This window comes from Chiloscyllium punctatum, chromosome X (genome assembly GCF_047496795.1).
Source record: "Chiloscyllium punctatum isolate Juve2018m chromosome X, sChiPun1.3, whole genome shotgun sequence".
Lineage (NCBI taxonomy): Eukaryota > Metazoa > Chordata > Chondrichthyes > Orectolobiformes > Hemiscylliidae > Chiloscyllium > Chiloscyllium punctatum.
The window spans coordinates 31,246,083-31,268,855 of record NC_092791.1 but is presented as its reverse complement, the minus strand read 5'-3'; the positions used below and the strand labels follow the sequence as shown (position 1 = coordinate 31,268,855).

The window sequence follows — 22,773 nt, the reverse complement described above, 5'->3', positions numbered from 1 at the left end:
TTCCCATCTATGTATTTGTCCAAATGCCTTCTAAATGTTGTTATGTACCCGCCTCAACCACTTCTGCTGGCAGTTCATTCCATATGTGTGCCACCCACTGTGTAAAAACGTTGCCTCTCAGGTTCCCTTTTATTAAATCCCCTCTAACCTTAAACTGATGCCCTCTAGTCCTTCATTCCGCAACCCTGGGAAAAAGACTGAGTGCATTCACCCTATACGTGCCTCTCATAATCTTATACACCTCTATAAGGTACCCCCTCAGTCTCCTACGCTCGAAAGAAAAAAAGTCCTCGCTTGTCCAACTTCTCCCTATAACTCAGACCATTGAGTCCAGGCAACATTCTTGTAAATTTCTTCTGCACCCTTTCCAGTTTAATAACATCCTTCCTACAACAAGGTGACCAAAACTGAACACAATACTCCAAGTGCGGCCTCACCAACTTCCTGTATAATTGTAATATAACTTTCCAGCTTCTATACTCAATGCCCTGTCTGTCTGTGACTCTACTTTCGGAAAACTGTGAGCCTGAACTCCAAAATCCCTTTGTTCCATTACATTCCGAAAGGCCCCACCATTCACCATGAAACTCCTACCTTTATTTGACTTTCCCAAACGCAACACCTCTCACTTATCCATATTAAACTTCAATTGCCATTTCCTGGCCCACTTCTGCAGCTGATCAAGGTCCTGCTGCAATTTCTGATAACCTTCCTCACTATACCGCCTGTTTTAGTGTCATCAGGAAACTCACTAATCATGCCTCGTACGTTCTCATCCAAATCGTTGATATAGATACCAAATAGCAATGGGCCCAGCAATGATCCCTGAGGCACTCCACTAGACACAGGCCTCCAGTCCAACAAATGTCCTTCCACTATGACCCTCTGCTTCCTACCAGCACGCTAATTTTGTATCTAATTTGCCAGCTCACCTTGGATTCCATGAGATCTAACCTTCCAAAGCAGCCTACCATGTGGAACCTTATCAAAGGCCTTACTGCAATCCATATGGACTACTGCCCTGCCCTCATCAACCTTCCTGGTCACTTCATCAAAGAACTTTAATAAACTTATGAGGCATGTTCTCCCATGCACAAAGCCGTGCTGATTGTTCCTAATCAAACCCTGGCTTTCCAAATGCATGTATATCTTATCCTTCTGAATCTTCTCAAGTAACCTATCTACTATAGATGTTAGGCTTACTGGTCTATAGTTCCCAGGCTTTTCTTTGCGGCCCTTCTTGAATAATGGCACAACATTCGCTACCCTCCAGTCTTCTGGGATTTCAACTGTGGCTAATGATGAAGCACAAATATCAGCCAGGGCCCCCGATATATGATGAGTCAAACTTAATGAACTGCATCGACCATCAACATTTGCTAATGCCACTTAGATTTATTGATTTATTTGAAGAATATTTGCTAATGAGGGGTTCCAAAGGATGAATTCCTCTGCAGCATCCTCAGACAGGACTTTGGAACCTGGCAAACCAAGGTATGAATTTGTTTAACTGACATGTAGACTGTGTTTGCCTTCTGTAATGGAGCGTGAGTGTGGCAGTTAAAACTGCCCAAGAAGAGCCTGAGTAACTTAACTCTTGTAGCCATCAAAGACATATCAGAAATGATTTCCTACTCAGATCCCTTGGCATCATGGTAGCCCACAAACCTACCAAAACACTTAAACAGCGACTAATGAATCTAAAGGATCCATTAGATAGTACCAGCAAAACTAAATTCATTTACAAAATACCATTACAAGAACTGTAAAAAACACTATATTGGACAAACTAGCAGGAAACTTGCCACAGGATACATGAACACCAACTGGCCACCAAAAAACACTACCCACTATCACTTGTTTCTATACATATGGACAAATAAGGGCATTACTTTGACTGGGATAACACACACATCCTAGGACAGGCAAAACAAAGACACGCATGAGAATTTTTAGGGGCATGGCATTCTGTCCCCAGAACTCCATCAATAAACACATCGACTTAGATCTTATCTACCTTCCCTTCAAAAAAAAACAGAAATGAAATCACCCACCTTAAGATACCAAGACCTATAAATAGAGAGGCAGGACATACCACCAGCGCTTCACTGGAGACTCTCACTGATGATGTTACCCAGTATGGTGATGAAATGTCTGAAAACAAACCTTCCAGCTCAGCAAGCAAACTTATATACTTATCTTGTAGCCATTGTATTTATATGGTAAGTTGAGTTTCTGATCAATAGTAACCCCCAGAATGTTGATAGTGGGGGATTCAGTGATGGTGACATCACTGAATGTCAAGGGGCAGTGATTAGATTGTCTCTTATTGGAGATTGTCATTGGCTGGCATTTGTGTGGTGCGATTGTTACTTGTCATTTGTCAGCCCAAGCCTGGATATTGTCCAGATCTTGTTGCATTTGGACATGAACTGCTTCAGTCTTTGAGGAGTCATTGTGCAATCATCCCCACTTCTGACCTTATCATGGAGGGAAGGTCATTGATGAAGCAACTGAAAATGGTTGGGCGTAGGACATATCCCCGAGGGACTGCTGCAGAGATGTTCTGGAGCTGAGATGACTGAGCTTCAACAACCACAACCGTTACAAAGTGCCAGGTATAACTTCAACCAGTGGAGAGCTTGCCCCCTGATTCACAATCATTCCAGTTTTTCTCAGGCCCCTTGATGCCACACTCAGTCAAATGCAGCCTTTATGTCAAGAACAGTCTCTCTCATGTCACCTCTGAAATTCAGTGCTTTTATCCATGTTTGAACCAAAGCTGTCATGATGTCAGGAGCTGAGTGGCCCTGGCAGAACCCAAACTGGGCAGCACTCACCAGGTGCTGCTTGATAGCACAGTTTATGATACCTTCCATCACCTTACTGATGATTGAGAGTAGACTGCTGGAGTGGAATTTAACCAGGTTGGATTTGCCTGCTTTTTGTGTCTGGGACATACCTGGACAATTTTCCACATTGTTGGGTAGATGCCAGTGCTATTACTGTACTGGAACAGCTTGGTCAGAGGAGCAGCAAGTTCTGGAGCATAAGTCTTCAGTACTGTTGCCGGAATGTTATCAGGGCCCATTGTCTTTGCCGTATCCAGTGCATCCACCCATTTCTTGATATTACTTGTAGTGCATTGAATTTGGCTGAAAACTGGTACCTGTGATGCTGGGGACCACTGGAGGTGGCAGAGATGGATCATCCATTCAGTACTTCTGGTTGAAGATTGCTGCGAATGCTTCACCTTTATCTTTTGCACTGATATGTTGGGCTTTTCCATCATTGAGGATAGGGATATTTGGGGAGCCTCTTCCTCCACGATCTCTCCTCCACCACTATTCATGATCGGATGTGGCAAGACTGCAGAGCTTAGATCTGATCCATTGGTTGTGGGATTGCTTAGCTCTGTCTATCACTTGCTGCTTATGCTGTTTGGCTTGCAAGTAGTCCTGTTTGGTAGCTTCACCAGCTTGGTACCTCATTTTTACTTATGCCTGGTGCTGCTCCTGGCATGCCCTCCTGTACTCTCCATTGAAACAGGGTTGATCCCCTGGTTTGATGGTATTTGTTGAATAGGGGATGTGGGGGGCCATGAGGTTGCAGATTGTGTTGGAGTACTATTCTGCCATTGTTGATCGTCTACAGCGCCTCATGGATGCCCAGTCTTGAGTTGCTAGATCTGATAGTGCCACACAACACGATGGAGATTATCCTCAATGTGAAGGCAGGACTTCATCTCCATAAGGACTGTGCAGTGGTCACTCTTACTGATACTGTTATGAACAGATGTATCAACTGGACCTGCCACATAAACACAGTGGCTACAAGAGCACGTCAGAAGCTCGGAATACAGCAGGGAGTAACTCACCTCCTGCCTCTCCAAAGCATGTCCTCCATCAACAAGACACAAGTGAGGAGTGTCATGGAATACTTCCCACTTGCCTGGTTGAGTGCAGCTCCAACAACACTCAAGAAAGCTTGACACCATTCAGGACAAAGCAGCCCACTTGATTGGCACCACATCCACACGCATCCATTCCCTCCACCACTGATGTTAAGTGCCAGCAGTGTGTCTTTCCACAAGATGTACTGCAGAAATTCACCAAAGATCCTCAGACAGCACCTTCCAAAACAACAACCTCTTCCATCTGGAAGGACAAGTGCAGTAGATACATGGGAACACCACTGCCTGCAAGTTCCCCTGACCATCCTGACTTGGAAATATATTGTGAAAAGAAAGCAGAGTTAACATTTCAGGTCTGGTGACTGTTACTCAGAATGGTTTTGAAGAGGTTACACTGGACCCAGAATCTTAAGTCTGCTTTCTTTCCATGTATGCTGCCAGATCTATTGAGTTTTTCCAGGAATTTCTGTTTTTGTTTCTGATTTCCACCATCTGCAGTTCTCTGGTATTTTGGGAAATATATTGGCTTTCCTTCACTGTCACTGGGTCAAAATGCTGGAATTCCCTCCCAAAGGGCATTGTGGATCTACCTGCAACACATGGACTACAGCAGTTCAATAAGGCAGCTCATCACTACTTTCTCAAGGGCAACTTAGAAAAGGCAACAAATGCTGGCCAGCCAACTATACCCACACCCAACAAGTGAATTGAAAAAACTACAATGCAATGTTTAAGTTTGAGAATCCTGGGCAATCACCTTCAGCATGCTGAAACTGGCATGGCAAACATGTTCAACAAAGGATGTGGAAGGAGGTGTTCAGACTCTACCATTATTAAATTTGATATTGAGTTCTGAAGGCTGCAGGGTCCTCAAGTGGGAGATGAGATGCTGATCTTCTAGCTTGTGCTGAACCTCGCTGGAATAGTGCAACAGGTTCAACACAGAAATGTGTTGGTGGCATGTTGAAGTGGCAGGCAACGGAAAGCTGGGGGTCATTTTTATGGACAGAACATAGGTGTTCCGCAAAGCAGTCACCTAGTCTGTGTTTTGTCTCCCCCATGTAGAGAAGGCTGCATTGGGAACAAGGAATACAGTAGAATAGATTGAGTGAAATGCAGGTAAATCGTTACTTTACCTGGAAGGTGTGTGTGGGGCCTTGGATAGTGAGGAGGGAGGTAGTAAGCAGGCAAGTGATTGTATGGAAAAGTGGGGAAGTGTTGGGAGTGGAGGAGGAGTGGACCTGGGTACTCTGGAGGGAATATTCCCTCATAGAATCATAGAATCCCTACAGTGTGGAAACAGGCCCTTTGGCCCAACAAGTTCACACTCACCCTCTGAAGAGTAACCCACCCAGACCCATTCCCTACTCTATTATCTTATATTTACCCCTGACCAATGCACCTAGCCTACACATCCCTGAACACTACGGGAAAACTTAGCATGGCCAATTCACCTAACCTGCACATGTTTGGACTGGGGGAGGAAACCGGAGCACCCGGAGGAAACCCACGCAGACATGGGGAGAATGTGCAAACTCCACACAGATAGTCTCCCACGGCTGGAATCAAACCCAGGTTCCTGGCCCTGTGAGATAGCAGTGCTAATCACTGGGCCACCTGGCCGCCTCTGTGGAAACAAAAATAGAAATTGCTGGAAAAACTCAGTGGGTCTGGCAGCATTTGTGGAGAGAAATCAAAGTTAACATTTCGGGTTGAGTGAGCCTTCCTCAGAAATGTGGAATCCCTGTGGAATCCCTGCAGAATGCTGACAATGGAGGGGAGCAGAATATGTATCGTCCCATTGGAGGTGGCAGCTTATGATCCTTTGGATGCAGGGGCCAGCAGGGTGGATATTGAGGACCAAGGGGTCGATATTGAGGACCAAGGGGTCCCCATTGTTGTGGGAAGGAAGAGAAGGGGTGAGACCAAACATGCAGGAAATGGATTGGACAAGGCCAGACAGGTGGAACACCTGCAATGTTCTGAAAGTTCAATGCATTGAAGTCAGATGTGAGTGCTGTGTGCTGGGGTAACTGAGAAGTGCACAAAGTAACCACGATGGTACCAGTTAAGTTCCAGGTTGATTGCAATCCAGAACAATGGTCAAGGATAGAATCCTGCGACAGAAAGGAGTAGGATTTTGGCTGGCTGTAATCCGACACTGCAGCTTCAGAAATGGTCTAATTAAAATTTTGTCTGTTTAGCAATGACTGTAGGTTACTGAAAAAGCTTGCATTCGTATAATACCTTTAACATTGTAAAACCTCTGAGGTGCTTCACAGGCTCGTTTGACATTGAGTAACATACATTTTAGGGCAAATGTGGTAGATTTTAAGGAGCTATTTAAAGAAGGCAAGAGAGGCAAAGAAGATTTAGGGAGGGATTTCTCAAATTTATCGCCTAGGAGGCTGAATGCACGGCTACCAGTGGTGAAACAACTAAAGTTACGGATGTGCAAGAGGCCAGAACGAAAGAGTCTGAATGTTTGGAAGTGATGTCAGCCTGGCAGGACTTTACAGAGCTTGGGACTAAGTAAGGAGACCTTGAAGGGAACTGAAAAGCCATGGGTGAAAATTTAAAAATCAAAGATGTTGTTTAACCAGGACCTAATATAGATCAGCAAGCACCTGAGTGAATGTGACCTGGTGCAAGTTAAGGTACATGCAGCAGAGCTTTGGATGAACTTACACTTGTGGAGCGTAAAAGATGGGAGGCTGACCACGTGAATGTTGGAATAGTCCAGCCTAGAACTAACAAAGACTGCGATGCAGGTTTCAGCAACAGATAAGGCAGAGAGAGTTGAGCGATGTCATGGCAGTGGAAACAAAATGGTACTCGTAATGATGTGGATATATACTTGGAGGCTCACCTTGGGATCAAATATAACACCAAGGTTGCGAGTAGTCTGGTTCAGTTTTAGACACTTGTCAGGGTGAAAGATAGAGCCAATTTATTGTTCAAGATCATGACAAGGAATATTCCCTCTCCTGCTGCTGTTGCGATCCAGCCTACAATGGTGGTATCACCAGTGAACTTGTACACAGAGTTAGGACAAAATTTGGCCACACAGTCATGAGTGTGCAGGGAGTATTGTAAGGGGCTGAGAACACAGTCTTGTAGGTTGCCATTGTTAAGGATTATCGTGGAGGAGGTGTTATTGCCTATTCTGACTGATTGTGGTCTGCGGATCAGGAAATCAAGAATCTAGTTGCAGAGGGCCAAGAAGAGACCGAGGTCTCAGCATTTGGAGATTAGTTTGTTTGGAATTATAGTTGAAGTGTTCTTAAGGTGAAGTTATAGTGTTGAAGGTGGAGCTGTTGTCAATAAGTAGGAGTCTGATGTAGGTATTCTTTTTATCTAGATGTTTTAGGAATGATTGTAGGGCCAGGGAGATGGCGTCTGCCATGGACTTGTTGCGACGGTAGATGAATTGCAAGGGATCAAGGCAGGCTGAGAGGCTAGAGTTGATATGAGCCATGACTAACCTCTTGAAGCAGTAGTCATTGAGGCATGCTATATGAGTTTTCTTTGGTACTGGGATGATGGTGGTCTTGAAGCAGGTGGGAACTTCAGATTATAATAAGAAGAGGTTAAAGATGTCAACAGATACTCCCGCCAGCTGGTATTCGCAGGATCTGAGTGCACAGCAAGGGACTGCATTTGGGCCAGTTACTTTCTGTGGATTCACTCTCAAAAAGGCTGATCTGATGTCTGCAGCGGTAACTGAGGGAACAAATGCATTCGAGGCTGTCGGGGTGGGTGACACTGTTTCACTGACTTTCTGAGGAAACAATCGTAAAATGCATTGAGCACACCAGGGAGGATGTATTTTTGTCCCCTATTCCATTCTGCTTTGCTTTGGAGCCCGTTATGTCATGTAGGCCTTGCCATAAATGGCGGGTGTCCGTGTGTTTAGTTTGGGTCTCTAGCTTAGTCTGGTATTGCCTCTTGGTATCTTTAATGGAAACAGGAAGGGAAGGAAAAGAATGAAAACTGGCATTCACCTTTCACAGCCACAGGATATCCCAAGTGCTTTACAGCCAAATAAACAGTTTTGAAGTGTGCTTACTGTTGTAATACAGGAATGTCAGCAGCCAATTTGCATACAGCAAGCTCCCACAAACAACAATGTGATAATGGTTAGAAAATTTGTTTTATAATGTTGATTGCAGGATAAATATTGACAGGACACCAAGGATTTTCCCCTGCTCTTTGTTGAAATAGAAGTAGGGAATCTTTCATCTCTGAAGTGCAGCATTTATGCAGTACTGCACTGGAGTGCCAGCCTCAATCTTTGTGCTTTCGTCTCTGGGGATCAGTGGAGGAGTTCCTCAGGGAATTGTCCTCAGCTCAATCATCCTCATCAATGACCTTTCTTGTCTGACTTCCCCAACCTGAGGAAATAGTTTCTCTGTGTCACCCCTATCGACTTCTTTAATCACCTTAAATACCTCAATCAGATCACTCCTTAATCATTCTATATTTGAGGGAATAAAAACCTAAAAATCTCATAATTTAAATGGGTAACTAGGGACAAAATAAAGCAATTTGATTACTTTACAAAAAATAAAGAGGTTTAGTAATATTTAGGATATTCTGTTGGTGTCTTGCATGAAACTAATTGATATCCTTAAATGATTCAAGACACACAACTGAACAAGCGAGACTGTGTCCCGTTTACCCACTTCTCTGCTTTGGCCCATCATTCAAGAGCTGTTACTTTTAGATTATATACATTTCTACACAGACGCTCTGCCTTGTCAAAAATACTGAGGTCCAGTGTGTGTAACCAATAACTCTAGACTGGACTAGTATATTATTGGTGTGTATTTTGTATTAACAATTGATGAATGGTGGATATGCAAGTAACAGCACAGTCTCAGGTCTGACAGCTCAGTTTGTGCCAATTACAACTCACAGTCTGACACTTTATTTTATTTTGGTTGATAGATTTAAATGGCAAGGATTTTCCTCTTCCAATATTTCACCAGCACATTTGTGAATGTACCTTTGGATGTGATTGGGTGGCATGGTGGCTCAGTGGTTAGCACTGCTGCCTCATAGCGCCAGGGACCCAGGTTTGATTCCAACCTTGGGTGACTGTCTGTGTGGAGTTTGCATGTTCTTCCTGTGTCTGCACGGGTTTTCTCCCACAGTCCAAAGATGTGCAGGTCAGGTGGATTGGCTATGCTAAGTTGCCCATAGTGTTAGGTCCATTATTCAGAGGGAAATGGGTCTGGGTGGGTTACTCTTCAGAGGGTTGGTGTGGACTTGTTGGTCCGAAGGGCCTGTTTCCACACTGTAGGGGAACCTAATCTAATCTATCGGCTTTGTTTGTACTGCTTCATAGAATCCCTACACCGTGGAAGCAGGCCATTCAGCCCATTGAATCCTGCTGACCCTCTCCCACCCAGACCCACCCATTTACCCTATAACCCTGCATTCCACACGGTTAATCCACCTAGCCTTCACATTCTTAGATACTATGAGCAATTGAACATGGACAATCCATTTAACCTTTGGACTGTGGGAGGTGTCCAAAAGCTAGTCCCTTTTTTTTCTAAAAGATGTTCCTTGTCTCAAGGAGACTCTGTCCTTGACTTTTTTCAGAGGGGCAATCAACCGGGCTGGGCTCCGATCAGACTGGTTTGGTACAGAGATAAAAAGGATTTTGAGAGGCCATTTGTTTATATGTAAATAGATGAGACTTCGGGCCAAAGTGGTCACGTTTTAGAAGTGACCTGTATAAAGAAAGGGGAGTGGTCAGCTCTCTAGCTGAGCTGAGCAGTTTAATTTGGTCTTGAATTGGTTGGAAGTTCAACAGGGAGCAGTGTGAAAACTCTCTCTCTCTCTTTTCTGCCCCTCAACTTCAACCTATAAGCATGTGTTCCATTTATATTGGTTTTTAAAGGGATGTTGTGTATATTCGGAACAGCATAATTAAGTCGAGTTGGATAGGTTGAGTTCTGTAGGGGTTCTTTATTCTGTTCTTTGTGTTTCATTGTATAATTTTGTGAATAAATTTTTGTCTGTTTTAAAATCTAGTAGTCAACCTAGCTAGCTTACATTGGGTAATTTCCGCTGTACATTTACCGAAACAAATTGCAAAGTTATGATCTGAGCTGCCTGCTTAAGAATGTATTGAGTGGTCTGGCTTAGTCCATAACAGACCGGGGGCTCTTTGTGGAATTGTAAACAGCGAGTCGTAGTTGCTAGCGTATTTATTTCGGGTGTTGGTTTGGTTGGGTAGACAAAGCTCAGGCTAGTAATGGCTCTTTCAGTCGCCAGAAGTTTTCTGGATGTGGATGCAGTGACTTTGGAAGTTTTGCAAAAAGTGAATAAGACCAAGTTGCAAAAATTAGCAGAGAAGTTGGCATTGGAACTGCCTGCTTCTGTGAGGAAAGGGGAGATAACTACAGCAGTAGCTCAGCATTTAAACTTGCTGGAGAAACCATCAGAATCTATAGAGATGGCAAGAATTCAATTGCAAATGAAGCAGCTTGAGTTAGAGGCAAGAGATAAGAAAAGGTCGGCAGAAATGAAACAGTTTGAGTTACGATTAAAAGCAGAAGAGAAAGAAAAAGAGAGAGCTGTTGAACTTTAACAACTGACACTTGAAAAGGAAAGTCAGCTTAAAAGGCTGGAGATAAAGGCTGAGGGTAGGCTTAGTGAGGATGAGCAAGCCCCTGGTAGTCAGAGGCCTAGTGAGAAACTGTTTAAGTATGTTCAAGCATTTCCTCAGTTCGATGAGAAGGATGTGGAAGCCTTTTTCATCTCATTTGAAAAGGTGGCTAAACAAATGCAGTGGCCAGTGGCAATGTTGGTTTTGTTGATCCAAACGAAACTTGGAGGCCGGGCTAGTGAGATATTCGCGTCCCTCTCAGAGGAGGTATGTGGGGAGTGTGAGGAGGTGAAAAAAGCCATTTTAAGTGCATTTGAGCTTGTACCAGAAGCCTATAGACAACGTTTCAGCAATCTAAGGAGGGACCCTGGTCAAACCTACATTGACTTTGAAAGGATCAAACAGAGTGATGTTGATAGATGGGTAAGAGCTTTAAAAATAGAGCAAACCTATGATGCCCTTAGAGAGGTAATTATTTTTGAGGCATTCAAAAATTCATTGACTGAAGTAGTGTGAACTCATGTGGAAGAGCAGAGAGTTAAAACAGCAAGGTTAGCAGCTGAAGGGGCTGATGGTTATGAGCTGGTCCATAAACCACGGTTTGGCTTCAGAATCAATTTCAGTCCATGAGGGATAGAAACTGGGGCAAAGAGAAATCCTCACGTGGAAAGGGAAAGGTAGATCTCAGTGAAAATCATATGGATAACTTACCACAGGGATAAAAAAAGAAACCTTGAGGGGGACAAAGAAATTAAAAAGCTCCAGTGTTTTCATTGTAATAAAGTGGGCCACACAAAATCACAATGTTGGTGGGCTAGGAGAAAGGCAGATGTCAGAAAACCAGAGAAGTCTGGAAGTTTTGTTGGACTGGTAACAAAAAGCACAAGGGGAACTCAGACAAATGCCTCAGAGTGTACGAGATGTTCAGAGGTTGATCAAGGAGGAAGTGCCAGATTTGCTTACAAAATACACATGCAAGGGTAAAAGTTATCCACATACGCCAGAAGTAATAGGTAAGGAGGTTACAATATTAAGGGACACAGGATCCTCTCAGTCTGTAATGCTGAAGGATGAGGAGATATACACTCCTGAGGGACTATTGCCAGAAAAGGTACTGGTAACAGGAATTCATGGTGAGACAAAAAGTGCTCAGTTATGTAAAGTGAGGCTAGAGAGTCCAGAGAAGAGGGGAGAATTTGTGGAAAGAGAACTGGACAGACTCTCAGTTCCAGGGATACAATTTGTCCTTGCAAATGATATAGCTGATTCACCAGTAGACGTGCTGCCTAATCTAGTTGAAAAGCCAGTGGAGACGTAGGTAACTGAAAACATGGAGAATGTTTATCCAGGAATTTTCCCTGATTGTGTGATCACAAGATCACAGGGGCACAAGCTGAAGCAGGAAGGACCAAAAGGCACAGATAAGGAAGCTGACATAATGTTATCTGAAACTTTCTTTGATCAGATAAGTGGAACAGAGAAGGAACAAATAGGTAAACATGCAAGCTTCTTGAGCTCTACTAAGCTGATTGAATTACAGCAGAAAATGAGGATTTAAAACAGTTATATCAAAAGGCACTTACTGAGATTGAAAGTGAATGCATTCCTGTGTGTTATTACTTTACAAATGATGTCTTTATCACACATTCAAGGAGACCATCACACATTCAAGCAGATGAGAAATGGGCAGAGATTCATCAAATTGCTTTGCCAGTAGGGTATAGAAAGGAGATGGTGCGAGTGATGCATGAGCTACCACTTGGAGGTCATTTAGGGGTGAGGAAAACACAGGCTAAAATACAAAGACATTTTTACTGGCCTGGACTACACAAAGATGTACTTGAATTTTGCCAGATGTATCATATGTGTCAGCTAATCGGAAAACCACAGGCAGTAATAAAACCTGCATCTTTAATACCTATTCCAGCATTTGAGGAACCTTTCACAAGAGTCTTGATTGATTGCGTAGGTCCCCTACCTCAAACAAAAAGTGGGAATAAGTATTTATTAACAATAATGGATGTGTCAACTAGATCTCCAGAGGCAATCCCATTATACAACATCACAGCTAAAAGGGTTGGAGAAGAACTACTTAAATCTTTTACTAGATACAGACTACCAATAGAGATCCAGTCAGATCAAGGATCAAACTTCACATCCAAACTATTCAAGGAGGTTGTGGATAACTTGGGAACAAAGCAATTCAAATCTACTGCATACCATCGAGAATCGCAGGGAATGCTAGGGAGATGGTATCAAACACTGAAGATCATGTTAAGGGCTCATGGTCAGGATTATCCAGATGATTGGGATAAGGGAGTTCCGTTTGTACTTTTTGCGATCAGAGATGCTCCAAATGAATTGACCAAATTCAGTCTGTTTGAATTAATTTTTGAGCATGAAGTAAGAGGACAGTTAAAATTGATTAAGGAGAAATTAATAAGTCAGAATTCAGAGACCACCCATTTGGACTATGTGTCAAATTTTAAAGAACGATTAAATAGAGCTGGAGAGTTGGTTAGACAGTAGTTAAAAGTATCACAGCATACAATGAAACAAGAAACAGATAAGAAATCACAAATTCGCAATTTTGCAATTGGGGATAAGGTATTGGTGTTACTTCCAGTAACAGGTCAGCCTTTAAAAGCAAGGTTTAGTGGACCTTATCAAATTGAGAAGAAATTGAGTGAAGTGAACGACTTGATAAGGACTCCAGACAGGAAGAAATCTCACAGTGTGTCATGTGAATGTCCTCAAAAGCTATTCTGATAGGGAAGGAAAGCAAGAGGAGAAGGTGTTCATGATTACAGCACAGGAGGAAGAGCCAAGTTCAGAGGATTCTGAATTGGACATTCCTCAAATCAAATTGGACAATGAGGAAATTGTCAAAAATTGGGATAAATTATTGAGTTACCTTCCACAAGAAAATCGAAATGACCTGAAAGAGTTATTACTATCACATGGAAAGATATGCAGAAATAAACTGGGAAGTACTAACCTAATTGTGCGTGATGTAGATGTAGGAGATGCTGTTCTGATTAAACAATATCCTTATTGGCATAACCCTCTAAAGTTGGCACAGGTTCAGAAGGAGATAGAGCACATGCTCCAAGATGGCATAATCGAAGTGAGTTACAGTGACTGGAGCTCACCCAAAGTCATGGTGCCAAAGCCAGATGGTACCCAACGGTTATCTGTGGACTATCGCAAAGTCAACACCGTTACAAAGACTGATGCATATCCAGTTCCACGGTTGGAGGACAGTGTCGAAAAAGTGGGACAAGCAACTTATGTTTCTAAGTTGGACTTGCTCAGAGGCTACTGGCATGTACCTCTGTCAGAGAGAGCAAAGGCAATTTCGGCTTTCATAACACCAACTGGACTATATCCATTCAAGGTCATGCCATGTGGTGTGAAAAACGCTCCAGCCACACTTCAGAGACTGACTAACAAGGTCATTGCCGGTTACCCAAGTGTGTGGAATATATTGATGAGCTGGTGATTTTTAGGCACTCATGGAAGGAACATTTACAGCATTTATTGGACTTGGTTCAATTGACTTTGGAAGGCAGGCTTGGTAGTAAACCTAGCTAAAAGTGAATTTGCCAAAAACCCAAGTCACATTCCTGGGCCATGTTATTGGACATGAACAAATGGCCCCACAGGATGCGAAAATGAAAGTAATTGGGGAATTTCCCATACCATCGACGAAAAAAGCTGTACTACGGTTCTTGGGTCTGAGTGGATTTTACTGAAGGTTTATGCCGAACTTTAACAGTGTGGCTGCTCCACTCACCGAATTGTTAAAAAAGGGCAAGACATTTCATTGGACAGTGGACTGTCAAATGGCATTTGACAGCCTAACCGAACACCACACTCTTGACTCTAATCTCCAGCATCTGCAGTACTCACTTTCCTCTAAAATCTGTGTTATCCACTGCTCCGATATTAGCCACACCGGATTACAAGGTGGCTTTCAAGGTGGCTATCGATGCCAGTGATGAAGGTGTCAGTGCGGTGCTCCTGCAGGAGGATGACAAAGGAATAGAAAGACCCGTTGGGTATTTTTCCAGGAAGTTGAACATTCATCAACAGAAATATTCAATGGTAGAGAAAGAGACTTTAAGCTTGGTGTTAGCATTACAACATTTCAGTGTTTATATTACCAGCAACGCATTTGAGACAATTGTACACACAGAACACAACCCATTGACATTTGTGGAAAAACTTAAGGACAAAAATGCCAGACTGTTTAGATGGAGCTTGTTGTTGCAGCTATTCAATTTGATAACTGTGTATGTTGCAGGTCACAAAAACGGGATTGCTGATGCATTATCGAGACACGAATGAGATACGGAGGCATTCGGTAGTGGCTGTACCACGGCCTGAATTTGCATGTATTTGTACGTTTGCATGTTTACAGTTAGTATAGATTATATATGTGTTTAGACTCCTAACCGGATCTGGAAGGGTTAAAAATGAAGCCATCTTTTGGTATTGATGGTTCATTTTTTTTTAAGGGGGGGATGGTGTCACAAAGCTAGTCCCTTTTTTTTCTCAGAATTGTTCCTTGGCTCAAGGAGACTCAGTCCTTGATATTTTCAGAGGGGTAATAAACCGGGCCAGGCTTCAATCAGTCTGATTTGGAACAGAGATGAAAAGGATTTTGAAAGGCCTTTTGTTTATATGTAAGCAGATGAGACTTCAGGCTAAAGTGGTCATGTTTTAGAAGTGACCTGTATAAACAAAGGAGAGTGGTCAGGTATCTAGCTGAGCTGAGCAGTTTAATTCAGTCTTGAATTTGTTGGACGTTTAACAGGGAGCTGTATGGAAACTCTCTCTTTTCTGCCCTTCAACGTCAACCTGTAAGCATGTGTTCCATTTATACTGGTTTTTAAAGGCATTTTGTTTCTTGGGACTGTTGTGTATATTCGGAACAGCATAATTAAGTCCAGTTGGATAGGTTGAGTTCTGTAGGGGTTCTTTATTCTGTTCTTTGTGTTTCATTGTGTAATTCTGTGAATACATTTTTGTCTGTTTTAAAATCTAGTAGTCAACCTAGATAACTTAATCTGGGTAATTTTAGCTGTACACTTACCGAAACAAATTGCAACGTTATGGTCCGAGCTGCCTGCTTAAGAATGTTTTGAGTGGTTTGGCTTAGTCCATAACAGAGGAAATGGGGGCTCCCAAAGGAAACCCATGAAGACACAGGGAGAATGTGCAAATTCCACAAAGACAATCACCTGAGGCTGGAATCGAAACTGGGTCCCTGGCGCTGTGAGGCAAAAGTACTAACCATTGAGCCAGCATGCCACCAAAGGTATTTTTGTTATTTTCATATTTTTTCAGTGTCATCCTTCAACGTTGGCTGTGCCTCAGAAGGCGGCACTCTTATCGCAGAGCCAGAAGATCATGGGTTCAAATACTACTCCCTAGATTTGAGCACAAAAGTTAAAGCTAACTGTTACTATTAGTAGTACTGAGGGACTACTGTACTGTTGGAGGCATTGCCTTTGAATAAGGTGTTAAACCTCATCTGCCCTCTCAAATAAATGTCATGATCCCGAAGCAGGATTTCAAAGAAGGGCAGGAGAGTTAATCTTGGTGCCCCGGGAGCAATATTTATCCCTCATCTCTCAACCAATATCGCAAAAACAGGTTGTCTGGTCATTATCACATTACCATTTGTGACATCTTACTGTGTGCAAGTTAGCTGCTACATTTCCTACATCATAACAGTGAATACATGTCAAAAGCACTAAACTGTAAAGTACTTTGGAATGTCCTGTGTGATTTTGAAGGGTGCTATATATATAACGTATAATGACAAGTTTTCTTGAATGTTCTCATGTCATCTTCAAGTGTGAATTTGTCTTAAGGTTTGCACTCTTCCCTCCAAATTAGAAGGTCATGGAGGCAAGCCCTAGCTCCAGGACTTGAGAATATAATCGAGACTGACATGTAGCCTCAAGAAAACAAATCTTTTACCAACCTGTTCCAGGACAAGTTCTGGTCCACCTCAACATTAAGATCAATGGAGAAATTCTCCCTAAGGTGGACCATTCCCTGGGTAGCTGCTCCCATCTAATGCAGTGATTCATTATTGCAACCTATCTGCAAGCGCTGCCTTTGGACGCCTAAGGATAAGGGTCTTTCATGACCATGACATCCATGTGTATATGGCAATCACCCTTTGAACTCTTCTGTATGGATCCAAAACTTGGACAACATATAGATGCCACCTCAAAGCCCTTGAGAGGAACAATCAATGTTGTTTGAGACAGATTCTCTGCATCAATTGGGAGGACAGGCATACTAACATGAGCCACTGAAGCAACCAGTAACACGAGCATCGAGGCCATGATAATCCAAAGCCAACTTCACTGGGCCAGCCACATGTTTAAGATGCCTGAGTTCTGATTGTCAATGAAAATGTTTGGCCAGATCAAGGAAGACACTTGAATGAGGGGAAGACAAAGGAAATGTTTCAAAGATTCCCTTAAGGATTCCCTCAAGAAATGTAATATAGGCATCAATGTATGGGAGACCTCCTTCAGAAGAACCTGACTTGCAAAAAGCACCTCTATGAAGGGCAACAATTCTTTAAGAACACTCACCAGAAAGAGGAAGTATAGAAAATGAATCGAAGAAAGGAATGCCAGTGATGTCGAGGCCAAGGACCAATTCCACCTCCCAGAAACACCTGCGAAATGTGTGGTCAGAGATATGGCTGTAGGACTGGGTTCATCAGCCACACAAGGATGCACAGAACCCATGACTGATGATACGGAATTTCCTCAGTGAACTCGTGAGTTATTGAGGATGACAGCGAGCCATATAGGCATGAAGCTCTGGAAATCCCCCCTTAGCCTCTCAACTCTACTTTCCTTCTTTAAGAAGCTCCTTAAAGCCTAACTCTTTGCCCTAATATCTTTCCACGTGTCAATTTTCATCAATGTGAAGTCCCTTGGGATGTTTTACTAAACAAAAGATGCAATATAAAATGCAAGTTGTTGTTTTTGACTCCTCTGTTCAGCAAAGGGAGAAGAATCTGTCCTAGATACCCCAAGTGAGATGAAGAACCAATGAGCTCAGATCCATATGAACAATCAATCAGTCAGTGAAACAGCCCGACAGGACCCGACGTCCACTAATATCATTCTGAAATTGGTAAACGTATATTACAGGAGTATTTTGGGGAAAAGAAAAAGCTTCTGTTTCAAGTGGAATTTATTAGCATGGTTTTATGGAAAAATGTCTGGCATGGGAAAAAGACCACTTATGACACAATGGCCACCAAGTTAGAGGATTATACTGGAAAATCAGGATTTACATCACTACATTGTGCTTGGTTACTAATAGTGCTTGCTTTGAGTCAAAGACTGTGACTCCAAGTGTATAATCCAGGTTGAAGGGGCTCTTGTGATGCAATGGTATTGTCTCTATCTCTGGGCCAAAGGGTCCAGATTTAAGACCCACCTGTCCAAGAGATGTGTTATAACATGTCTGAAATGGTTGATTTAAAATGATCTAAAACTGGTGGTACAGTTCTGAGTAAGTACTGCAGTATCAGATGAGACATTAACTAAAAGCCCCATGTCCCCTCACGGATGGATCTTATTGAACTATTTAAAACAGAGAATGATCTTTTATTTGTTATTTTATATATTTATCCCTTATCTAAAATTACTTATTATTTCATTGTCGTTTTGTGACAGAAATACTGCATTCAAATTAGCTCCTGCATGTTGGTATATTTTAGATTTCAGAACAGATATTGCATTTCATTGTACAGTATGTGAAGTTTTCTTTTAAGTTTTTTTCCTCCACCAGAGTATGGTTTAAATAAAAATGGTTGTCCTTTAGAACAACTGTCCTCCAGAAACTGAGAATGACAACAATTATAACTAGTTTCCACCTATCAGCTCAGAAGGATGTAAAAATAGCGGCAACTGGCCAGCCAGTGAGCAAAGGAGAGACCTGCCATGAGTTGGATTCTACCAATAAGCAAAAGCAGAAAGGAGTGGATTCCTGCCGTCAATTATGGCAGGCGGAAGGACAATGCTCTGGGAATGACCTCATGTGACTGACAAACTTTAGTTAGTTTTAGCAGGAGTTTTTAAAGGTTTAGTTAACTTTTTAAAATAACGTTTTAGATATTTATTGATCGTAGGCGATTGTTAAAATCAGTTTGTAGCACCAGGCGATTTTAAGACTTGGCAAGATTATGATTTTTATTGAATGATTATTCTTTCGGAAATCTTGGAATACTTTACTAGAAGCTTGCTACACGTTGTAAGTATCTCGATGGACTTTGGGCAATTACATTACAAATGAGACGATTTGAAAAGGCGAACGGGACCAGTTTGTGACCGCCGGAGTGATTTCTAAATGGCTACCTCGCGAGCTCGCGCCCGCCAAAGCGAAAGGATATTAGTGTTAATTAAAATAGACAGTTATGGTGAAATGCGTGATTTCCACCATAAATTGTAATTTTTGTCGAGTGTATGTATTTTTTTAGAAGAGTCCTCTCCCTTTGCAGCAGTTAAGGGTCTGCTGGAAGGGCGACAAAAGGATTGCTTAATGCCGCCACGTGCGAGAGGTCTAACGTCGGTTTATCGAATTTGCTGTCAAATAAACAGAGAATTTAATCAAACGTTTTAAAATTTCAGCGTAATATCTCATGTCTCGTTTTATTCTGACACAAGGGGAGAGAGAGAGAAGTCTCCCTATTCCTTCCCTCCCCAATAAGGTGATTCACCTTTTCACAGTCTATAACAAGTATTATTATCTCAACGCCGAATCGTTCAATCAAAAACGATTTGAGAATTAATTAAAGCCTTCTCCTCCAAGGAAGCCCTGCCCGCAGTGGCTCGGTGTTTTGCTGGGGAGGATTGTGCATGAGCTCTGGCTAAGATGGCAGCAATGCGTGTGCTTAGGGTTGGATTTTGTTTAAAACACGAATCGCTTTTCGGATCTGACACAGCCATCAAAACTAACTTTCTTTTTAGGGTTGTGGTTATTAAGATCTTAAACAAGAACTTTTTTATTTAACACAGATAAAGTGGTCGCTGTTTGCTCACTTAACGCTTCCGTAGTGCTACTATATTGCAAAATGAGTCTGAAGGGAAGGGCGCACCGAATTTACAGGCTGAGGTCGGACTTCATTCAAAGAAGCTCTTCAGCAAATGAGAGGAGGGGTGGCGTTGTAGCAAGAACAATTGCTAAAAGTGGGGAGAACAACGTTTAGGTATAGACGGGTAATATATGCTAGCCAGCTATATCCATGTCCCAAATTAACAAAAAAAAAATTGGTGGAGGTTTAACCTGACTGCTGCTCCATGTGCTCTCGACCTTTCACCCAGGTCAGGTGACTCCTTATGTAGTACTGTATAGATTGTGCCTTATGAGTACAGTAGTGTAATTTCAGATTCTCAAGTACTCATGGCATTGGCTCAGAATTGGGAAAAGAGTGATAAAATCAAGATGGTGAGCCCACGTTTGTTTTGAGAGTGAATTTGGAGTTGGGAGGTCGTTGGTTCAGGAGGAGTGATTGGGACTGGAGGCAGGTCATGCCATTGAAATCAGAGAGCAACTGTAGTGTCTGGGTTGGTTTGTGTGTCTGTTTGCGAGTTGGTGGGTTTAGTCCCCCCCTGCTGTCCAAGGCAGCTGGCGATTGTAAAGAGGATGGGGCAAATGTGGAGAGATACAGGAGGTGAGGTTGTGATTGTTGCCCACTGACATTCTGAAAGTCTGAAACCATGCTGTGGTGACACTGGCTGAGTGGAAGCTGAAGCAATGGTAAGTGCCTTCAGGTGGCTCTTAAAATTGCTACCATTGCTATCTCCAGTCCCAAAGTGGGAGGAAGTTTTTTTTTGGTTGGGGCTGGAGTGGAGAAAAAAATATGGAGGAAAAAGGAAGAGTTGACAAGGGAATGTGTGATTGGCAAAAAATATTTTATTTTAAATTCCTTAGTGAGATGGTGAATGACAATGGACAGTAGCTATACAAAATTGAGACCACAGACCGTGTTTGCCTTCAGTCAAAGAAGGCCTTTCTTTTTTAAAAGATGCTGGAGCATTTGTGCACTTATCTCCAGATCTTCTAAATTCATGAACTTTTTCCAGTGTCTCTAAAGACAGCGAACTGCCACTGATGTCTCGTTGACCCTAACCATAGCTGGAGGTGGCCTTTAACTGCTGTGCTCTTCCAGCACCACTAATCCAGTATTTGCTTTCCAGCATCTGCAGTCATTGTTTTTACCTCATTGACATTCTTATGGGTGATGCACATCATTGTGGGGTTCTCAGATTGTGGACTTATGATTGTGCTGTTGCTTGCTCCTGTGTTTGTGTAATCTGAGGAGATGGCATAGGTTGGAGAACTGTTGATTTGGTGTTCCTGAAATACATTTATAAATGATATGATTGTCAAGTCTGGTGCAGAGCGTTAGTGAAAGTGGTGCTTTCGTTAAGTGTATATCTGGAGTATTTGAGATTCTGCTCTTTTTTTTCTTTCCTTTTGAGACTGTTCTGTGAATTGTTAACTTTCCAAGCAAATCATCCTGCAACTTTAATTTGCTTTTCCTCTTGCCCCTGTTTTTTTTTCACTCTTAATAGTGCTCGAATGGAAACATGAGTGCCAATTAGATGAAGTTTTTGCTGTAATTTAAAAACCAAAGTAATGTAGATGCTGGAGATCTGAAATGAGCAGAAATTTCTGGACAAATGCAGCTCTGACATTCACTTGGTTTTCTGTTCACAGATGCTGCCAGATCTGCCGAGTATCTCCAATTTCTCTTTTACTTGGAGCTATATGTTGGGTTTTGTTTGAATCAAACCAAGGATTTTGCTTTTTTTTTTGTTGGAGCAGTTCTTTTTGTCAGTCATGTTTCAGATACTGCTTTGATTATGCAAGCCTTGATGTATTTGATCCACCGTCTCCTGCCTCATATTTCTCCAAGGCTCCTCAGGAGTGGGAAGGAGTTCACTCAGATCACTTCTAAAGTGAGGGGAGAGGGAAATGAAGAAGATGGCAAAGACTGTTGATTTTGAAACTCGCAGCTCAATTATAAGTCAGTTGACCCTTTTGAGTTGCCCATTTGACTCAGCTAAGTTATGAAATTAAATGTTGAACGATATTCCCCACTTTGACATTTGTCACTCCCTACTAAGAGGAAAATATCAAAATCGTTTGGAGGCATCTCCAGAAGGAAATGGTTAATGTTACAGATTAATGACCTTTTGTCAGAAAGATGTAACTTTGTAATTTGATAATGTCCAGATAATAAACATCACATAAACTGGCCAAATGTTTGTCAGAGTACCAGGGATAATTCCTCTTCTCTGCCTTAAAATAGTCATGGGATATTTTCCAACTGTGTGTACATGGGGCCTTGGTGCTCAGCTGAAAAATGGCATTCCCTTACTGCTCCCCACTGAGTCAGATTCTGGATTAGTGGTGCTGGAAGAGCACAGCAGTTCAGGCAGCATCCAAGTAACTTGAAATCGATGTTTCGGGCAAAAGCCCTTCATCAGGAATAAAGGCAGTGATCCTGAAGGGGGGGTCTCTCCACGCTTCAGGCTCACTGCCTTTATTCCTGATGAAGGGCTTTTGCCCGACATGTCGATTTTGAAGCTACTTGGATGCTGCCTGAACTGCTGTGCTCTTCCAGCACCACTAATCCAGAATCTGGTTTCCAGCATCTGCAGTCATTGTTTTTACCCCACTGAGTCAGAGTTGATACCATTTTAAATTCCCTTGCCTCATTTTAGATAACTAGCCGTAGTTCATAAAGGTAATTGCCATCAGTCTTCATTGGGTAGACAGTTGGTTATGTAGAGTCAAGAATTGTACAGCACAGAAAGTGACCCTTTGGTCCAACACGTCCATGCTGACCAGATATCCTAAATTAATCTACTCCCATTTACCTGCATTTGGTCTATATTCTTCTACACCTTTTTCTATTCCTATGCCCATCCAGATGCCTTTTAAATGTTGTTGTCATTGTACCAGCCCCCACCACTTCTGGCAACTCATTCCATACACGCACCGCCCTCTGTGAAAAAGTTGCCCTTAGGTCACTTTTTAAAATCTTTTCCCCTCTCGCCTTTAAACCTATGCCCTCTAGTTTTGGCCTCCCCTGCTGTGGGGAAAAAGGTCTTGGCTATTGACCTTATCCATGTCCCTCGTGACTTTATAAACCTCTAAGGTCACCCCTCGGCCTCCGATGCTT

The 22,773-nt window shown here is 42.5% G+C and overlaps 1 protein-coding gene across 2 annotated transcripts in view; it reads left to right on the top strand.

Annotated features, from left to right (window-relative positions):
• Positions 1–18,541: 18,541 nt before the first annotated feature.
• The window catches only part of cdk4 (cyclin dependent kinase 4), a 31,182-nt gene continuing 26,950 nt past the window's right edge, over positions 18,542–22,773 (top strand). Inside the window, exon 1 of one of the 2 annotated variants that reach the window (XM_072566937.1) lies at positions 18,542–18,833. The gene's annotated coding sequence lies outside the window, so the exon portion shown is untranslated. The remainder of the gene's footprint in view (positions 18,834–22,773) is intronic. The other variant, XM_072566936.1, reaches the window with a different exon arrangement.